This window comes from Haemorhous mexicanus, chromosome 32 (assembly GCF_027477595.1).
Source record: "Haemorhous mexicanus isolate bHaeMex1 chromosome 32, bHaeMex1.pri, whole genome shotgun sequence".
Lineage (NCBI taxonomy): Eukaryota > Metazoa > Chordata > Aves > Passeriformes > Fringillidae > Haemorhous > Haemorhous mexicanus.
The window spans coordinates 709,998-728,010 of record NC_082372.1 but is presented as its reverse complement, the minus strand read 5'-3'; the positions used below and the strand labels follow the sequence as shown (position 1 = coordinate 728,010).

At 53.4% G+C, this 18,013-nt stretch overlaps 1 long non-coding RNA gene and 1 pseudogene across 1 annotated transcript; both read left to right on the top strand.

The window, feature by feature from the left end:
- Positions 1–18,013, top strand: part of LOC132340525 (zinc finger protein OZF-like) — a 151,250-nt pseudogene that overhangs the window by 29,729 nt on the left and 103,508 nt on the right.
- On the top strand, positions 13,136–14,888 carry LOC132340676 (uncharacterized). Its single transcript, XR_009489993.1, has 2 exons — positions 13,136–14,099; positions 14,551–14,888. It is a non-coding gene; the product is annotated as an uncharacterized LOC132340676 (long non-coding RNA).

The window sequence follows — 18,013 nt, the reverse complement described above, 5'->3', positions numbered from 1 at the left end:
CAGAGGGGCTCTTTCCTCCCCAGAGCTCCCTGGGCATGGTTTGCAGCCTCTCCTCATGAGGGATCTTTGGGGCTTTTCCACCTCCTCCATCAGGCCACACCCTGGGAATGAAAAATCCTGGTTTGGGGAAAAAAGATCAAGAGCAGAGTAGGTAGGACTGGGAAAACCTCCATGCCCAAGTTCATCTGGGAAAGTAATTGGGCATGTTGTGTCTGTAAGAACCGCCAAAACACCAAGATTCAGCACAAAAATCCTCTAAACATCAAGACACAGATCAAAAACTTCCCAAACATCAATATTCAGCAAAAATCCTTTCCAAAATACAGAGATTCAGCCCTCACAAAAAACAAAGCACCAACATTTGCCCAATAAAGCTCAGAAACACCAAGATTCAGCTCCTGTGAAAATCATGGATCCCCCTCTCCGGTCACCTGCTGCATGTGGGGGGACAAAGCTCCTGGGGCTGGGGGGGAGGATGCAGATACAGGAAGGAGTAGAACCTTGTGGTGCTGCCTCTTTCTGCTCTTCCTCCTCCTCTTTCCCTTAGCTTCCTCACACTCCTCTTCCTCCTGCTATTCCTCCTTCTCCTGCGCAATCCCACCTTTTCCTCCCATGTGCAGCGTTTGACCGTTTTGTTCCTCAACGCTGCTTCTCCTTCCCTTCTCCTCCTGCCCCAGGCCCAGCATCCACTGCCTGCTCCCTCTTCCCCCAAACCCACAGCATCCCACCACAGGGGCAGGGATGGAGCTGGGGCAGGTCGGGCTGGGGCAGCGCTGGGCTCTCGGCACATTCCGCCCGCACTCAGTCCCCACTGCAGCCGCTCCCGCCAGGACAGCATGGGGGGGCCCGGCCTTGGCGCTGCCCCTCTCCCACCTCCCCAAATTCCCCTCGAGGGGGGCGCTGGTGCCGAGGGGGGAGCCCAGGTGGGGAACGCTGGGAGCTGCGGGCATGCCTGGCAACTACTGAGTCATCATCAGTGCGTGCTCTGATTGGCTGAGCACTGCCTGAGGGGTGGGGCTGCAGCAAGCGGGGACACCCTGCTCCAGGGGGGATGTCCCACAAACGGGGGACCCCCATGAAAGGAACAAGAGGAAAGTGTCTTTACAACAGATGCTGTGAATTTGTGGAGAGATAGGGCTAGGAACTTGTACATAAGGAAGAGACGGGAGAAGCCATCAGTTTCAGAAAATGTTATTAAATGATGACACTGACTGCTGCTCAGCCAAGGTGCTGCTAAATTCATGAACTTCAAGAAGAACAAAGACTTCACAGAGCCATGAATATCGTCTGCTACACAAAAGTAAGGAGCATATCAAGGGGATAGGTAGTAGGTGGATTGGGAAGTTGGGACGTCTAAAGTACTCCACCCAATGAGTAAAGAAAGAGAGAGATGTAGCCGGGAAAATTAGGATGAACAGGAGGCTGCGTCCTCCAACAATTGGAGAGACCCCGTAGTACATGTCCCATGGCCTCTTCCTTTTTTAAGGAATGAAATTACTTTTACAGGACTCCTCTGTCTTACTTGTGGACAGAAACCTTTGCTGATGTGAATTTTACACACACCTTGGGACTCATCAGGAATTCCTTCAACCACCCCGAGCAGCGGGCAGTGAGTACAGCTGAAGTTGCCTCACCCAGTTTGGGGGATTGGCTCCCTTGGGTGGCAGCAGCACCGGGGATTGACTGGGTACCCAAGAGTGACCAGGAGACAGACGAGTGACACATCAGGGGGGGCTCTGAAGAGTCAGGAGAGAGAGAGAGCTCTGGAAATCTCACCAGTGAGTGCACTGGGATCTTCGGGGAATGAACATGGCAGGGCACCCATGGAGGGGAGAAAAGGGAAAGCCAGGAAGGGGTCCTGGCCAAAGGGATGATGATCCCAAAATATCTCTGAAGGGTGCCTTGGGAGAATGTTGAGGCAGTTTGCACATTCTCCCAGAGGTAATTAAGGACATGGACACCCAAGGGAGCAATAAGGGAAGTGGAGAAGGGATTTAGACAACATGGCATAGATGGTGTTGGTGTGCTGGGAAGGGATTGGGTGAAGGGGAGTGTGCAGGAATATGGATAGGGCAAGAAGCAGCAGGAGGAATCTATGTAGTAAGAAAAAGAAAAGAGGAGGAAGAGAAATATATAGAGGACTGGGATGTTTTTCAGCAGGGCCTTATCCTCAAAATTTGCCAGCTGATCTTTTGTATCCCCGGTTTCCAGGAGAGGAAAACAAGGAGGTCAGGATTCCAGGGGTTTCTCTGTGGTGGGCAGAGGCAGAACCGGGCACAGAGGTGCGGGACCAGGAGCACGGGCTGGGGGCCTGTGGGGAGCTGCGGGGCCGGGCCGGGGCTGTGGGGCAGCCGGGGCTCAGCGCCGGGCACTGCCTGACCCCACCAGCCCCGGGCAGGGCCGGCAGTGGCCCCCGGCCCCCAGGAGGCTGCGGGACGCCCCGGCCGTGCCCGGCCCCGTGGAGCTGCCGGCCCTGCCCGCCGGGGGGGCACCTTTGGACACTGCGGCAGGACAGGGACCGGCTCTGGGATACGGGCTGGGGAGGGGACCCTGAGCACAGGGAGGAAGCAGACGAAAAATATCTGGGAAATGTGGATTATACATTTTAGAATGGACATTATCTTTTAAGGATTTCGTTGGGATCACTGGAGAAAGAAATGGTTTTGCAGAAAGCTCAGCAGCTGTCAGAGGATGAGCACCCACAGGCACTGAGGAGAGCTGCAGGAGGGGCACAAGAAGGTCCTGCAGCACTTGGGCACAAAGGCACAGGGGAATGTAAGAAGGGAGCAGAAAAAGGCCAAGCTGAAGGCAATGGCCAGGGCAGAGTCTCTACAGCCCCTGAGGGATCAACCCCAGGGCCCAAGGGGGCCCCAGCACCCAGGGGATGGGCTCGGCCACAAGCACCTGGCAGAGGCATTGCCCTCCTCGGCAGGGGAGAGCCCACCCAAACTGCCCCTGGCAAGGAATCAGGGCTCCAGCTGCAGGGCACAAGGACACTGCAAGCAGAGACAGCAGCACCCTCAGGACGAGCAAGGCCACCCCTTGATGGACATGGATTGGCAGGGCTGTCACAGCTCCCATCACACCAGGGACCCACCACACTGGAGCCCTTGAGAACATTCAGGGTGGGTCTGCATTGAGAGGAGGCCTTTCCTGATGGACACAGGGGCCTCTACATCCACTCTGAATGTTAGACCCAAGAGGGAAAATGCCAAAAATGTCTTTGTTTACTGAGGATAAGTGGGAAAGAGGAGTGGTTTTATTCAAGCACTGTTAGCAGATGTGGGGTTTGAAATGCATGAATTTCATTTGCCCTTAACTGTGGTTAAAATTTACTGGGAAGGGATTTAGTTGCCAAATAGGGAATGCAAATTAATATTATGAAAGGTGATACAGAGGCTAGCACTGTTGTACCAATGTGCCATTTGTCTGGCAAGGTGTTCTGGATTGCAAGGCAGGATGTATTCTATTACCATCTGTATGGCAGTTGTCTAGGTGTTAAGTGGGCAATTTCCCCTTATCTCTCTCCCTGAGAGATCACAATCACTCCTCCCTCAGCAGGGGGCATCCCGTGATAAGAGGCTATTGAATGTCACTGCATGGCTGATAAGAACTGAAACATCCCATTGTGAGATGCTCCGCCCAGAGGGAGGAGCCGAGCATTGCTATCCAGATATAATCAGGAGATTCTGACACACCAGCACAGCTTCTCCACTGGATTCACCAGAGGAACAGCAGCTGCTTCTACTTCCACGGATCTGCGGAGGAAGAATCACCCTTTTTCTACAGGACCCCCTGCTCCAACAGAACCACACCTGACACCTCAGGAGGACTGCAGCCATTTTTCCAATTGGACTGCTGCCAGCACCCTGACCAACAGGGTGTCAGGTTGAGTTCTGGCTCTGTCATTTTAGTGTACTGCATTGTTTTTATTTTATCATTTTATGTTTTTTCCCCCCTTCCCTATTAAAGAACTGTTATTTCCTGCTCCCGTATTTTTTTTGTTGCCTGAGAGCCCCTTAATTTAAAATTCATAGCAATTTGGAGGGGTGGGGAGGGTTTGCATTCTCCATTTCAGGGGAAGCTCCTGCCTTCTTTAGCAGGCACCTGTCTTATCCAAACCAAGACACAAGGCCTATGCTGAAGTGAACCCAGATGTGTGGGCAGCCTCCAGGAAATAGAGAAAATTAGATATGGAGCCTTTCCAAACTTCTTTGAAACAACCAGGACAAGTGGTGGCTAAAAGCAACACCCTGTTCCAAGGGAGGGAAATTTGAAAAATGTGTATTATATGATTGGCTCTTTGCACATATTGAAATAAATTTATACGTGTTATGTTGGCAAGCTATGCTGTATTAATCTCTTTTAAGCAGTATGGTACATATAGTTTTTAGGCTATAGCACAATATTAAAATAGACATTATGTGATGTAAGATACTTTTTGTAACTGGCTCAAGGAATGGAAAAGATAATCAAGAACTTCTTCATAATACCCTACCCGGATAGAGATAACAGCAACAGACACCAAGATCCCAAGAGAACATTTATTGCCTCCTTAACAGAGCCATGAATATCGGCTGTTATACAAAAGTGAGGGTGCACGTTAACGAGGACATGCAGCAGATGGATCGGGAAGTCTGAACCTTCCAATTACCTCAGCCAGTGGGCATAGGGAGAGGGAAATAAGGCCGGGGAAATGAGGATAAAAAGGAGGCTGCGAACTACAACAATGGCAGAGACCGCACGGCAAATGCTCCACGGCCTCTCCCTCTGCTCAGCAATAAAGTCACTTTTACAGGACTCCTCTGCCTCCTCCGGGCACAGAAACCTCCGGCGACCTGAATTTTCCCGCACAGCCGCGGCGGCGGGGCAGCCCCCTCTGTCCCAGCCACAGGAACCGGGCCGAGCCAGCGCTGCTCCGGCAGCGGCTCCTGCCGAGGCAGCGGCGGGAAGGAGACCGCGGGCAGCCGCTCCCGCAGCGCCCTCAGCCTAGTGACCACACGGGCCGGACACGGCACGACCAACCCGCCTGAGCCCCCTGCCGCCCCCGAGGCCCGCAGCGAGCCCCGAGCCCCCGCACAACCCAGCGCGGCTCCCACCTGCGCTCCGGCCGCCTCCGAGCTCCGCCGCCGCCTCCCCGGGCTCCAGCTGCTGCCGCCGCTCCCAGGCCCGCACAGACACTCTGCCAATGGCGCCGCTGCGCAGCCACGGCCGCCCTCAGCCCGGCACCGGGGCCCTGCTCCGCCCCGCTCCCACCAATCAGCGCGGCAGAACCGCGACTGACGGCACAACCGGCCAATCGCAGCCAGGGGCGGGCTCTGCACACGGCACAGCCCCGCCCCGCGCTCTCAGGGCCCCCCGGGCTGCGTAATGGCAAAGCCGGAGCTGAGGAACAGCCCTGGAACGGGCCCGGGCCCGAGGGGGATGGAGCTGAAAACACAAACTTCTCCACAGCTTCCGGCAATGCTTTCCCGGCACTGCCGCTTCTGTGGCTCCGGCTCAGCGGGAAGCCCTCACTTCTCCTACCCCTAATTAGGAGCATCAGTGCATCGCTTTGATTTCCCCCAAAAGGGGAAAACCAACCGGAACTCCTTCGACTGAGTGGAAGAGTGGAGAGATTTCTGGCAGAAAAAGGCAAAAGTGGTTCTTCCCCAAGTTCGGAACGAGCAAGTAAACAGAACTGATGTGGGACCCCCAGCAGCGCCTCTCTGCCATCCCAGATGAAGCCCTCGCTGGCTGCTCCAGGCTCAAGGGCAGACCGGGAGCTCTGGGAAGAGGCCCCGGCTCGGGGCGCAGCCCCCGGGGCAGCCCCACGGCCCCCACGGCAGCTCCAAGGCTCCTCCAGCCGGGATGGAACATGGCAGCGGGAGCAGGGGAAGGGACGGAGCTGCCGGTGGCAGGGCAACACGAGGGACATCGGGGGCGCTTCACCAGCATTTAATGCAAAAGATAAAATCATAAGAGATGTAAAAGCAACAGCAACAGTGTCACCATAGCACGGGGCCACACGAGGACATGTCCCATTGGAGTGCGGTGATGCTGTCCCAATGCCAGGCACCCACCAAAGCCGCTCTCTCACTGCCCTCCACAGCCGGACAGAGGAGACAAAATTTAACCGAGAGTACATGAGTTGAGATAAGGACCAGGAGAAATCCCTCAGCAAACATCGTCATTGTTTCTCCTTCTTTTCCTACTCCTACTCCTCCTTTTCCTCTGTCCCTCCTCCTCCTCCTTCCTAATCCCATCTCCTCTCCAGTTCCTGCCTTCTGTGTATTTAGAGTGGAGAGCCTTGCTTGTTTTTAGAACTAGAACAAAGATCCCAGATAGAACAAGGCTTGCTACTTTTAGTCAGAAGTATCAGTGACTAAAGGTCACATTTCCTTTGGTTTGGTGCCGTCCTTGTTCCTCCTCAGTGTTCAGGCTGGGCTATGGGGTGTCCTTGTGTGCTGCATTTTCCGAGTTCCTCTGGCATCCTTTGGGCCACAGGCTGTGCCCTGGGAGGGTTCTTTGTGCTCCTTTGTGACACAGGAGAACCTTCCAGGAGGTTTCTGCGTGAGCTGCTGCTGTGGTGTCACAGGAGCAGTGCCACGTCCCCGTGGTGCTCCCGTTGCTGTGGGACATGGAGGCCTCAGTGCCCAGAGTGGCTCTGGGCTCGCTGCCGGAGGATCCTCCTGCCCGAGGCATTCTCAGCAGCCAGCCCAGCCCTGACGGGTGTCCTTCTGTGCTCGCAGGGCTACAGGCTGCAGACGTGTGCAGCGCAGCCAAAATGATCCAGCACGTGGCTGCTGCAGTTTGCACTCTCTACTCGGTGGCTTATTCGGGGTATTTTTTAACCCACTTGGCACGTAAGTCGAGGCTTTCCCTCCGTGCAGCATCTGTGGCTTTGGGCTTGCTGTGTCCTTTGAGTTCTTCCTCTGGAGCTGAGTTGACTTTGGAACCAAATTGCCATGAAGACACCATTGATTTGAGAGAGCTGCTGCCAGCGGCTGCAGCTGAAAAAGGGGGTGTCTGCAGCCAGTGGAGCGTGCACAGCACTTGCAATGAGCCCTGGGGGTTTCTGTTCCCTCAGGCAGGGAGTCTATGCCAGCAGAGCCTGGAACTCCCTCCGTTTGCTGCTCCAGCCAAGAACTGACCCAGCTCAGTATTTTGTGCTGTTCTCTTGCTTGCTGTGGGAAGGGACTGTGGCTCCTGCAGGGATGCTATGAGAGCAAAATGCTCTCTTGGGGTTGCCTTGCTCCATGGCATTTCCCACCACAGGCAGTTTTTCTCCTAACAGCATCTGGTTCATGTTCCCTCTCCCATTTCAGGGCACTTCTTCTGTGCATCCCGAGCAGCTCCTCCTTCGGTGAGTGGGAAACGAACCCTTGGTGTTTGGAAACGTGCGGCAAGTTGTGAGCTCGGCATGTGGCAGCCGAGTGCCAGCCTGGGAGGCTGAAGGAAAGTTCCTGTCAGTGTTCAGCAGCAGCAGCAGCAGCAGCAGCAGCAGCAAAGGCATCCCTGGCAGTTTTCTCCTTTTCTGCTTTTCTGAAGAGCTTTTGAAGAGCTGCAGGTCTGGCTTTGCAGGCAGAGGATTGCTGGCTGGCTTTAGCCATGGTGGAATATCGAATTCCCAGCAATAAGTGGCAATGTTGACTTTAGCCCATTGTTAGTTGGAACATCTCCAAACCCAATTTCTGCTTAGTGCAGCTGGATGTGCAGCTGAGGATAAATAAGGTGAGAACTGAGATAGAACTTCCCATCCCTCACGCTGCCGTCTCTCCACAGGGCACAAAAGCAGCACCAGCACCTCCTGGGGCTCCCTCTGCTTCCAAAGAGGAGGCCAAAGAGGAGGTAGACAGCAGTGAGCTTCCCGCTGCTCTGGGGGACAAGGGCGAACATCCCGTGGTGTGGGAATGCAACAGCGAGGCTCCCGTGGTGTGGGACAAGGACAGTGGACATCTCCCGGTGTGGAACAAGGATGGTGGATGTCCCCTGGTGTGGGACCAGAATGGCCAAGCTCCCATTGTGTGGGATGACAACAGCAGACATCTCCCATTGTGAGAGGAGGAGAGATGACATTTCCCAGCATGGGACGAGGACAACGGACATCTCCTGGTGTGGGATGAGGATGGAGGACATCCTGTGGCTTGGAAAGAGAAGGATGAACATGTCCCAGCATGGGAAGTGGACAGTGAACCTCCCCTGGCTTGGAAAGATGATGGAGAACATGCAGCATTTTGGGAAGAGAATGGAGAAGCTGCAGAATTTTGGGAAGAGGATGGAGAACCTCCCTCTGCTTGGGAAGAGGACACCGAACCTCCCTCCACTGTGGGATCCTGGGCTGAGCATTCTGACAGCAGCACAGCCCTGCAGCCAGAGGGGAGAGGGGAGTGGTGCCTGATGCAGCTGAGTACGTCTGCTCTGTTCCTGGGTGCCCGAGCAGGGCGCTGTGTGTGTGTCTCGGCATCCGCTGCACCCAGGGTTGCTCTGCAGCTGAATGTCACCGAGCCATTTCTTGTCCTTCCCCAGCTGAGACCAAGGGGCACACGACCCCAGGGAGTGGGGCTGCGTTCTGGCTTTGCTGCAGGGCGGGCTCTCACTCTGGGAGGGAGCGTCTTCCACGTGGTTTCTTTCAGGGAACACCGTGAGCGAGGCGGAGCCTGCCAAGAAATACCTGGAGCTGGAGCAGATTGGCCAAAGGTAAGGGCACGGCAGCTACTTCTGCACAAGCAGGGCCAAGTGTTGTGCTGGTGCAAGATGCAGTGAGAAGTCAGGAGAGCTCCAAACACCTTCAGACACTGGGCTACCATCCTGCTGTCTCTCAGTCCTGATCAGAATTGATAACTGTGGTCAGAAGGCGCCATCAAAGGGCCCTGAGGCTGGCAGTGTCCTGCCTGCAGCAAGGAGCAGGACCTGGAAGATCTTCTGTCCCTGGAATTGGATTGCCTAAAAGAGCAGCTCACCATCTGGTGACAGTCAGAAAACAATTCTCAAGAAGATTTCTTTCACATAATTTGCTTCAAAAAATATCCTTTAGTCAGGATTAATAGCCTAATGGTTTAGAAACATAAACCAGAGATGAAGTAATAAGGGCTCTATTCTAGCACAGGTAGCAGACCCCATCCATTCAGTAACAGACACAGAGCTGATGCACTCTGGGGGAAAATGCATCACCTGCCTGATGGCAGGGCCCTTGTGGAACCTGCAGGTCTTAGGCAGGAAATGGAAAAGGATGAAATGCATTCTTTTCCAGTTCTTTAGACACCCACCCCCCACCTCAGGTTTTGAACTAAAGCAATTCAGGGTGGACATTCGGGATTTGCTCCAGCCCAGTTCCTTCGTGCTGGGTCTCAGTTTTCTCTTGCCCACCTTGCATGGCAGAGGGCTGGTGGCTGCTGCGCTGTTGTTGGAAGGGTCGATGCACCCAGGTGTTTGTGAAGCTGCAGGCAGCAAAGATCTCCTGTCTGGGCTGGTTTTCACTGCCAGGGCCTGAAGCGCTGCTTCTTTCTTCTCTGCTGTTTTGTCTCCAGGGCTTTCGGAACAGTTTACAAAGGACTGGACAGGGCCACTGGAGGAGAGGTCAGTGTCAACACGCCCAGCACATCTGGCAGCTCTCCAGGGCTTTCCCCTCTGCTGGGAGCTGTGGCTGCAGCTTTGGGGGCCAGCAGAGCTTTCCTGCCCAGGCTGCTCCTCTGAAGGCAGAGCAGTGTCAGCCTGCAGAGCACAGCTGGGACAGACTTGGTCCTTCTGAAGTGCCAAAGGAACGCAAGGAGGGCAGCGGTGTCTGTCAGAGCAGGACACGCTGGCTTGGTCTTCATATCTAAAAGTGTGAATGCATCAGGTGCTGGAGACTGAGGCCCAATTTATCTTCATCCCAGCCTCAGACAGGAACACCATTTAGCAGTTTTTCCATCCTGCCTTTTATCTTCAAAGGGTACCTCAAGGCCTAATTAGGGAGAGATCCTGCTTGGGCTCAGTGTGGGGTTTTAGTCCTACTTCAGCAGTTCACAGATGGCAAGGGAGAGAAATGAGAAGATGGATGTCCAGGGCAAAGCTCTCTCCCAAACCCTGCAGGTGTGTTTGGGTCTGGTGTCAGTGACAGGCTGTGACAGGGATCATGTGACCAATGGATGTGCGTGTTTGCTTTGTTGTGCAATCCCAAACAGAGCAGTTGCATCTGAAATAATGACCAAATCCCATAGACTTGCTAAAGGGTTCCTGGCTGTTTTGCTCTGTTTTCACAAAACCAGAATTACCTCCTGCTTGCAAAATGGGTTTGAATAATAATAAGAGTCTTGTGGCCATTTGAGAAGACTGTAGGTGTCACCGACATGTTTTAGGAAAAATCCTTTCCTTAGGATTTTTCCCTCCTGAGAAGCTGAGAGGCCTCAGGAACAAACTGTAAACAATTCTTATCTGCTGCTGTGGAATGCAACAGGGGGAATCTGTGATTGGTCTCATCTGGTTGTTTGGAATTAACGCCCAATCACAGTTCACCTGTCCAGACTGTCTCGGTGAGAGACAAGCCTTTGTTATTCATTCCTTTCCTATTCTTAGCTTAGCCTTCTGATGAAATCTTTTCTCTCTGTTCTTTTAGTATAGTTTTAATATATTTTCTATCATAAAATAATAAACCTAGCTTGCTGATACATGGAGTCAATTTTCTCGTCTCTTCCCTCATCCTGGGACCCTTGTGGACAATACTACATGTAGGTGCAGAGAATGTTGTTAGAGCTTTGAGGCTGACAGCTGAGGGACCATTTCTGCAGAGCTTGCAAGGCCAAATGTCTCTGGCCAGGTGTCCTGCAAGCAGCCCCCAGCTGGCAGAGCAATGGGCTGTGGGAATGGCACTTGCTGAGCTCTGGTGTCCCATCCCAAGGCAGTTTGGCACAGCCCGGCTCCGTCGCTCCAAAAAGATTCGCTCTGTGTTTGCTGTGGCCTCCTGCCACAGACTCCTGCAGTTAAAGGGCTGCAATGTCCCTTCAGGTGGCCATAAAGAAAATGAGTCTCCGAGGGCAGAACAGGGAACGAGCTGTGAATGAGATCCAGCTCCTAAAGGACAAGAAGAACCCTAACATTGTCAACTCTTTGGACAGGTGAGTGCTTCAGCTCTTATCCCGTGCCCAGGCCCTGCGTTAACCTTTCCTGGCATCCCGAGTCTGTAGCCTGTTTTGAAAACGCCTGACCCAACCACATCTTCCCCAAACAACAGCCTGGCAGTTCACTCCCTGCGTGTGCTTTTGTTGCTTTGCTTTGGTTTTTCCTTCAAGTTGACCCTGTTTGCTGTGTCTTCCAACAAGTGCTGATGAACCACAGCAAAAATTATTTCCCTTGGCTTCTTCTTCCCAGCCCTTTTCCATTGCTACAGATGCCAGGCAGACCAGGTTCTTGTTTCCAGAAATGCCTCATTTGCCCATTTTTCACTGGCCTTGCCTGTTTCTGAAGGGACTTTCTGAAAGGTTTTCTGACTGCTTTTGTCCCAAGTGCTGCACAGCCTCCTCCCCTGGATAGCCCTGGGAGTTGTGTTGCCTTGTTCTGGAGGACATGGTGGAACTGAGGAGTTCAGAAGCTGAACCAGCTGGGGGCAAGTGTTGTGGTTCCACAGTGATCTGGGCTGTTGCTAACCTGCATTTTTCACCTGCTTGCCATCTAAGGCCTCTCCTTTCTCACAGGTGTCTCCTTCTCCTTTAGACTGTGCAGATTCCAAGGGCTGGGCAGCCTGGCAGGAATGTCTTTCCATCTGATTCTGTCCTCACTGACAAGTGACCTGGAAACAAAACTCCATTCCAGGCTTTTCCATGGGGGAATTGAGCACTGCCCATTCATCTCCATGCCATTGTTTTCCTCTTCCAGCTTCCTTGTTGATGGAGATCTCTGGCTGGTGATGGAATACATGGATGGAGGAACTTTGCAGGATGTTGTCAGACAGACACGCATGGCTGAAGGAGAGATGGCAGCTGTCAGTCGGGAGGTGAGGGATCCTGCTTGTCACTCCCATAGCTGGGACACAATGGTCCTTCCAAACAAGCATGAGAACAGGAGTGGCTCCATGCTCAGGGCTTTGTTTCTGTGCTGTTTTCATGGGCTGGAGAAGAAAGAGCCTCTGCCGTGAACGGCCTGCCAGCAACACTGCACTTCTGCTCTGTTCTTGTTCTCTCTCCTGCTGTTGTTGTACTCTCTGTCATTTTGTATTTGATTTGCTGTTCTCAGCTTTGCCTTGAACCGTTTGCCTGGAGCTTGTGTGCACTGCACTCCTGGCCTGTCCCAGCAAAGCTGCTGCTGGCAGAATTCTGAACTGTCCTTTCTGGTGTGATATATTCCGGCCATTGGTTTTTACCCTGGTGTTTCTTGTTCTCTCTCAGTGTCTGCAGGGCCTGGATTTCCTCCATTCCAACCGGGTGATGCACAGGGATCTGAAGAGCTCCAACATCCTCCTGGGAATGGACGGATCTGTCAGGCTGGGTGGGTGTTCCTGACCAGGCACGGTGCTCCCGGGCTGCGGCTGTGGGGCTGCTTCCCAGTGAGGCCAGAGCCCCACAGGGGCTGCTGGGGGCACTGCCCGGGCCCTGCTGCCAGCTGAGAGCGGCTGCCCCTGCAGAGCTCAGGAGAGGAGCAGGGTGCCAGCAGTGCCTTTGCTCTGGCTCTGGCCCTTCCAGAGGGGCAGCAGTGGGAATCTAAAGCTCCATGGGAATCAGTAAAAGCCACTGCATGAAAGCTGAGGGTTTCTGTAAGGGTCCAGTTCCATCTTTCCTTGGCTACAGCCCTGAGGACTTTTTTCCCGCTGACTTCACTACTGCATTCTCAGATGGAGAGTGGGGAATCTTTGTGCTTGGTTTCCTCATTCCAGCTGCCTTTGACAGGGTTTGTTTCTGTCCTCAGCTGATTTGGGCCTCTGCGCTCAGCTCAGCCCTGAGCAGGACCGGCGCAGCTCCATGGTGGGCACTGCTCACTGGATGGCCCCAGAAGTTGTGACCAGATCTCCTTATGGCCCCAAGGTGGACATCTGGGCCTTTGGCATTGTGACCATCGAGATGGTGGAAGGAGAACCTCCTTACTTCAGGGAAATGGGGGCCATGGTAAGAGGCAAATTCTCCAGTGGTTGCAGAGGCCTGTGAGCACAGGGGGACCATGCACTGGGAGCAGCAGCTGGAGGTTTCTGCACATGGGAAGGGAATTCCCAGAGGACTCCAGCCTGAACACAGATGAATATTCTGCAGTCTCCAGCAACAATTTTCTTTGGGCTTTTTGTTGTTGCAGCTCTTCTGGCTGTGAGGATGACCTGAAAGTGTGAAGAAAGTGCATCAGCTCTAATGTTATCTTGCAAGAAATCCCAAACCAACCCCATATCCCAACCCCAAACCCAACAAGTTTTCTGCAGGAGCTTCTAAAGAATCCTTTGCAAGATAATTTCCCCCCTGATTCTTCTCACTAGGAAACTTGTCTAAATCTGAAGATGATAGTTTAACATCCCCATAGTCTAACATATTTCTTTCCTAGCCCAAGCTACTTTCTCCATGTCACCAAGCCTGAGCTTTCAGCATCACAAACCTCCTGTTTCTGGCCTGGCAGTTTCTGGGATGGGGCATCAGGAATGCATTTACTTGAGTGTCAGTGGCACTGCAGAGATGCACTTGATGTAAGAATCCTTGAAGTAACACAGTCAGACCACACTGACTCTGGAAAATGGCCTGTAAAGCTGGTGTCCATATTTGGAGAAGCAAAATGTGCTATTTCAGATGGAGGTTCCTACTAACAGAGTCAGCCAATGAAACTGGCTCTCAAGGCGAGATCATTTGGATGTTGCAGTGGCTGTGGCAGCCCCAGGGTTTGGGTTTTTAGTTTGCATAGAAAAATGAGCTGTGAGCAGCATCTCTGGCAGGGAGAAAGATGCCCCTGGAGCTGGGGCTGAGGACCCAGGGTGGATGTGAGCCCGTGTGGGTGTGAAGGAAGCTGGCAGAGCGCTGAGTTTGCTTTCCCTGCAGGCTCGTGCTCTGATCCGGCAGAACGGGACCCCGCAGCTGCAGGAGCCCCGGCGCCTGTCGGCTCTGCTGCGGGACTTCCTCGAGTGCAGCCTGGAGCCGGACGAGGAGCGGCGCTGGGCTGCCCGGGAGCTGCTGCAGGTGAATGCCAAGGGCTGCAGGGCAAGCAGCAGCGCGAGGGAGGGGTTTTCTTGTGGGGCCCCCTCCGACAGTCTCCAGCCTCGCTGCTTTCCACACGCAGAGCGAGCAGAATCCTCGCCTGCTTTGGCCTGGCAGGCTCCTTTCGAGGCCAGCTGGGCCTGGTGCCCCACAGCGAGCAGGGACATCTTCAAGCAGGTCAAGGGGGCTCTGAGCCCTGCCTGACCTGAGCTTGGATGTTTCCAGGGAGGAGGCACCTCCCTCATCTCTGGGCACCTTCTGTCAGTGTTTCCCCACTCTCCTGGGTAAAAAATTCTTCCTTACATCTAATCTGAGCCTGCTTCCCTCTCTTGAGTTTCAAACCATTTCCCTTCGTCCTGTTGCAACAGAGCCTGTGAGGAACTTGGCTCTGGAAAGTAACAGTTCATTTCTTTCTTTTTTATCCTTTGGGCAGCACCCATTTTTGTCATCAGCCAAGCCTCTCTCCAGCCTGACCCCTCTGATCACTGCAGCAAAGCAACTGAGGGAGGAGCGGAGGAGATGAAGCTCTTGAGGACAGCCTTTAATTACAGTAGTTAGGAGAACTAGTTGGTTATGGTAGTTAGCACTGGTAGTTTGTTATGGTAGTTAGCATTGCTAGTTAGTTATGGTAGTTAGCACAGTCTGTTTGTTAGGGTAGTTAGAATTGGTAGTTAGTTATGGTAGTTAGCACAGCCTGTTTGTTATGGTTCTTATGACAGCGAAACAGGCTGTTTTCGCAGGTTTTTGAATAAAAATTCTCTTAAACCTCAACTGCCTTGATGTGTCCCTTCCTTCTCCCGCTGTGCCTCAGCTGCCCGGAGCCATGTGAGGGGAGAGCGGGCCCAGCCTGGCCCAGAGCTGAGCCCCAGCAGAGCCCTGGCAGAGCCCAGAGCAGCCTCGGCACCTGCAGAGTCAGCCTGGAAGGAGGCGCTTGGAGCCTTCGGGGCTGCACCCGGCTCTGGGTTACAAACTGTGTGTGCTGGAAAATGCCAGCGGCTCTGCAGGAGGGCAGAAGGGGCCTGGGGAAGGCCCAAGTGCTCCATGCAAGGGAAAAACTTGCCCTGGCTTTGGTGTAAATAACTAGGCAGTGTTGGCTTTTGCTATTATGTATTGACTTTTGCAAATTATTCTTAATCACAACGAGTTTGACATAGTAGAGTTTGTAATCACTTTTCACTGCTTTTTCTATATTATAATTTGTTCAGCTTCTTGTGGCCAATACCCTGGCCCCTGTGCAACTCGTATCCTCAGAACATCATTTATGGATGATATTTTAGTTTGTGGACAATGTGAAAAACAGACATTAATGTTTTGGCTTTTGCAAAACATTAAAGTGGATGCCATGTGTTGTGCATTATAATGTTAACTTTTGCAGAAGTACCTGTAGTTGTGAAATAATAACTAATGCTTTTATTTTTCTAACTAACTGACAATAATGAGAATGACTCAGAGATATTTATAAAATAACTAATTTAAAGTACTTGTGGAAATAACTAAAACTGTCTGCATGGTCAGATAACATTTAAGGAAGGGATGTGATGAGGACCCCTGCCACTGACCCTTCCACTGTCAATAACTGTCACCTGCTGAAACCACAGAACAGAGGGCCCTGTGAGGAAGTGACACACAACCCTCAAAACAGCAATCCAAAATTCCTGCACGTACTCTAAAAAGGCAGGTTGGGGGTCAAACAAACCTAAGGAATTCCTGGAATATGTAAACGAGTTCAAAAAAATGTTTTAATGTGTATAACCATTTACTATGCCTTATTAAACTTTTAAAAATTCTAAAGAGTGAGGCTCATTTCTCACAAAACACAAGGTGCTCACCCTTTGTTGCTCCCCCAAGCCTGGATTTCTCAATCCTAAACTTGGTCTGTGCGGAAGAGAAGAAGGCTGTGAAGAAAAGGAAAATGCATTGGTGTGGAGGCCCAGGGACTTAACATCAGAGTCTCAGTTCTAAAGCTTTTGAGGACTGGTCCCAAATAAGAAGAATCGATTTCAAGGTTATGGTGAGAAGCTTGCTTCTCCCATAGATCTTTGCATGTACATATAGATTTATGTAAAGTTATGTTACCCCCTAGGCCCGTTGGCCTAACTACCCTAGTTCAACCCCTGTTACCCATCTCTGGTTAGTCCCTAGAATGTTCTCCTCTCTCTGTCCCTCCACTGGCCCTAGTTTACTACATTCCTCTGCCCCTGTTTCCCCATTAGCTGACCCGACCCTTACCCCTCCTTTGCCCCATTTTCTCCCATATCCATTGGACTCTGACCCTCAGCTCCACCCTCACTACCCCATATAAAAACCCCCTCTGCCCTCAGCTTGCACCCTTTGTCCGTGGACCCTGTTCCTGTACCAATAAACACAGTCTGCTGGAGATCACACACAGACCCACCCTGCCTGCTGTGTCAGCTTTATAAAGCAGCCGTGAGCTTCGGGCTCCTGAGTGCCGGATGCTCCAAGGGCCTCGGCAGCGCTAGGACGCTCCAGACTGGGACAGCCAGGCAGGTGAGGAGGAAGTCAATGCCCTTTTCCCCTCTCTGCTGCTACATCTCTCAGCCCAGCATCACTGCAGGACAGCCTCACTACCATCACCATCCTGCCAGGGATGGACTGGGGGATCTCCTTCCCCTTCCCTCTGGCATGGAAGCAAATCCCATCTTCTCCTATTCCGCCCTCCTTCCTCGCCTCATTCTGTCCTTCAGCCATGCACATTCCTTTCCTATCTCCTTCCTCCCTTGTTCCTTCTTCTTCCTTCCTCTCCTTCTGCCTTTTCCTTTTCCCTCGTCCCTGTCTCTCCCTCTCCTTGTCCTTCCTCCCCCAGGAATGGAGCTGCGGACAGAGACCAGGGAGAACAAATCCCTACCACAGAACCTCGTGGAAGAGGCCAGTTGGAACGGCTCCGCAGCGCAGGAATCCAACGGGGAGGAGAAGCCCCAGAGATCCCCCCACGAGGAGGGGCTGCACACCCAGCCCCGAGGGCTGTAAGGCGGTAAAACCCTCCCTGTGCTGGGAAGGATGAGGGGAATGTGAGAAGAGCTTCAGGCAGATCCCCCTGCAGATCCATGGGGCTGCAGAGATTCCCCTGCAGATCCATGGGGATGCAGAGATCTCCCTGCAGGTCCCTGGAGGAGCCGCGCTGGAGCACGGGGATGCCTGAGAGGAGGCTGTGACCCCGTGGCCAGAGGGGCCCCGCTGGAGCAGCCTGTCCTGGCAGGACTGACCCCAGGGCACAGTGACCCACGCTGCAGCAGCTGGAGGGGGGCTGTGCCCCATGGGATGGACTCAGGCTGGAGAAGTTCATGGAGAAGTCTCTGGTGGGAGAGAGCTCAGGGTGCAGCAGGGGAACGACTCCTGTCCCCGAGCAGAGGGAGAAGCCCCAGGGGATGAAGTGAGCATGGCCCCATTCCCTGTCTCCTGCACTGCCGGGGTAGGAGGTGCAGCTGGAAGGAGGGAGGTGGGGGGGAAGCTGGATGTAAAGGTCTTCAGTGAATTCTCATTATCCTGCTCTGAGCTTTTGGAGTTTTCTGCCAGAAATCTCTCCCCTCCCCCACTTACCCACAGGGGTTTTGGGCAGCTTTCCCTTCTTGGGGGAAATCAAAGCGATGCACTGATGCTCCTAATTAGGGGTAGGAGAAGTGAGGGCTTCCCGCTGAGCCGGAGCCACAGAAGCGGCAGTGCCGGGAAAGCATTGCCGGAAGCTGTGGAGAAGTTTGTGTTTTCAGCTCCATCCCCCTCGGGCCCGGGCCCGTTCCAGGGCTGTTCCTCAGCTCCGGCTTTGCCATTACGCAGCCCGGGGGGCCCTGAGAGCGCGGGGCGGGGCTGTGCCGTGTGCAGAGCCCGCCCCTGGCTGCGATTGGCCGGTTGTGCCGTCAGTCGCGGTTCTGCCGCGCTGA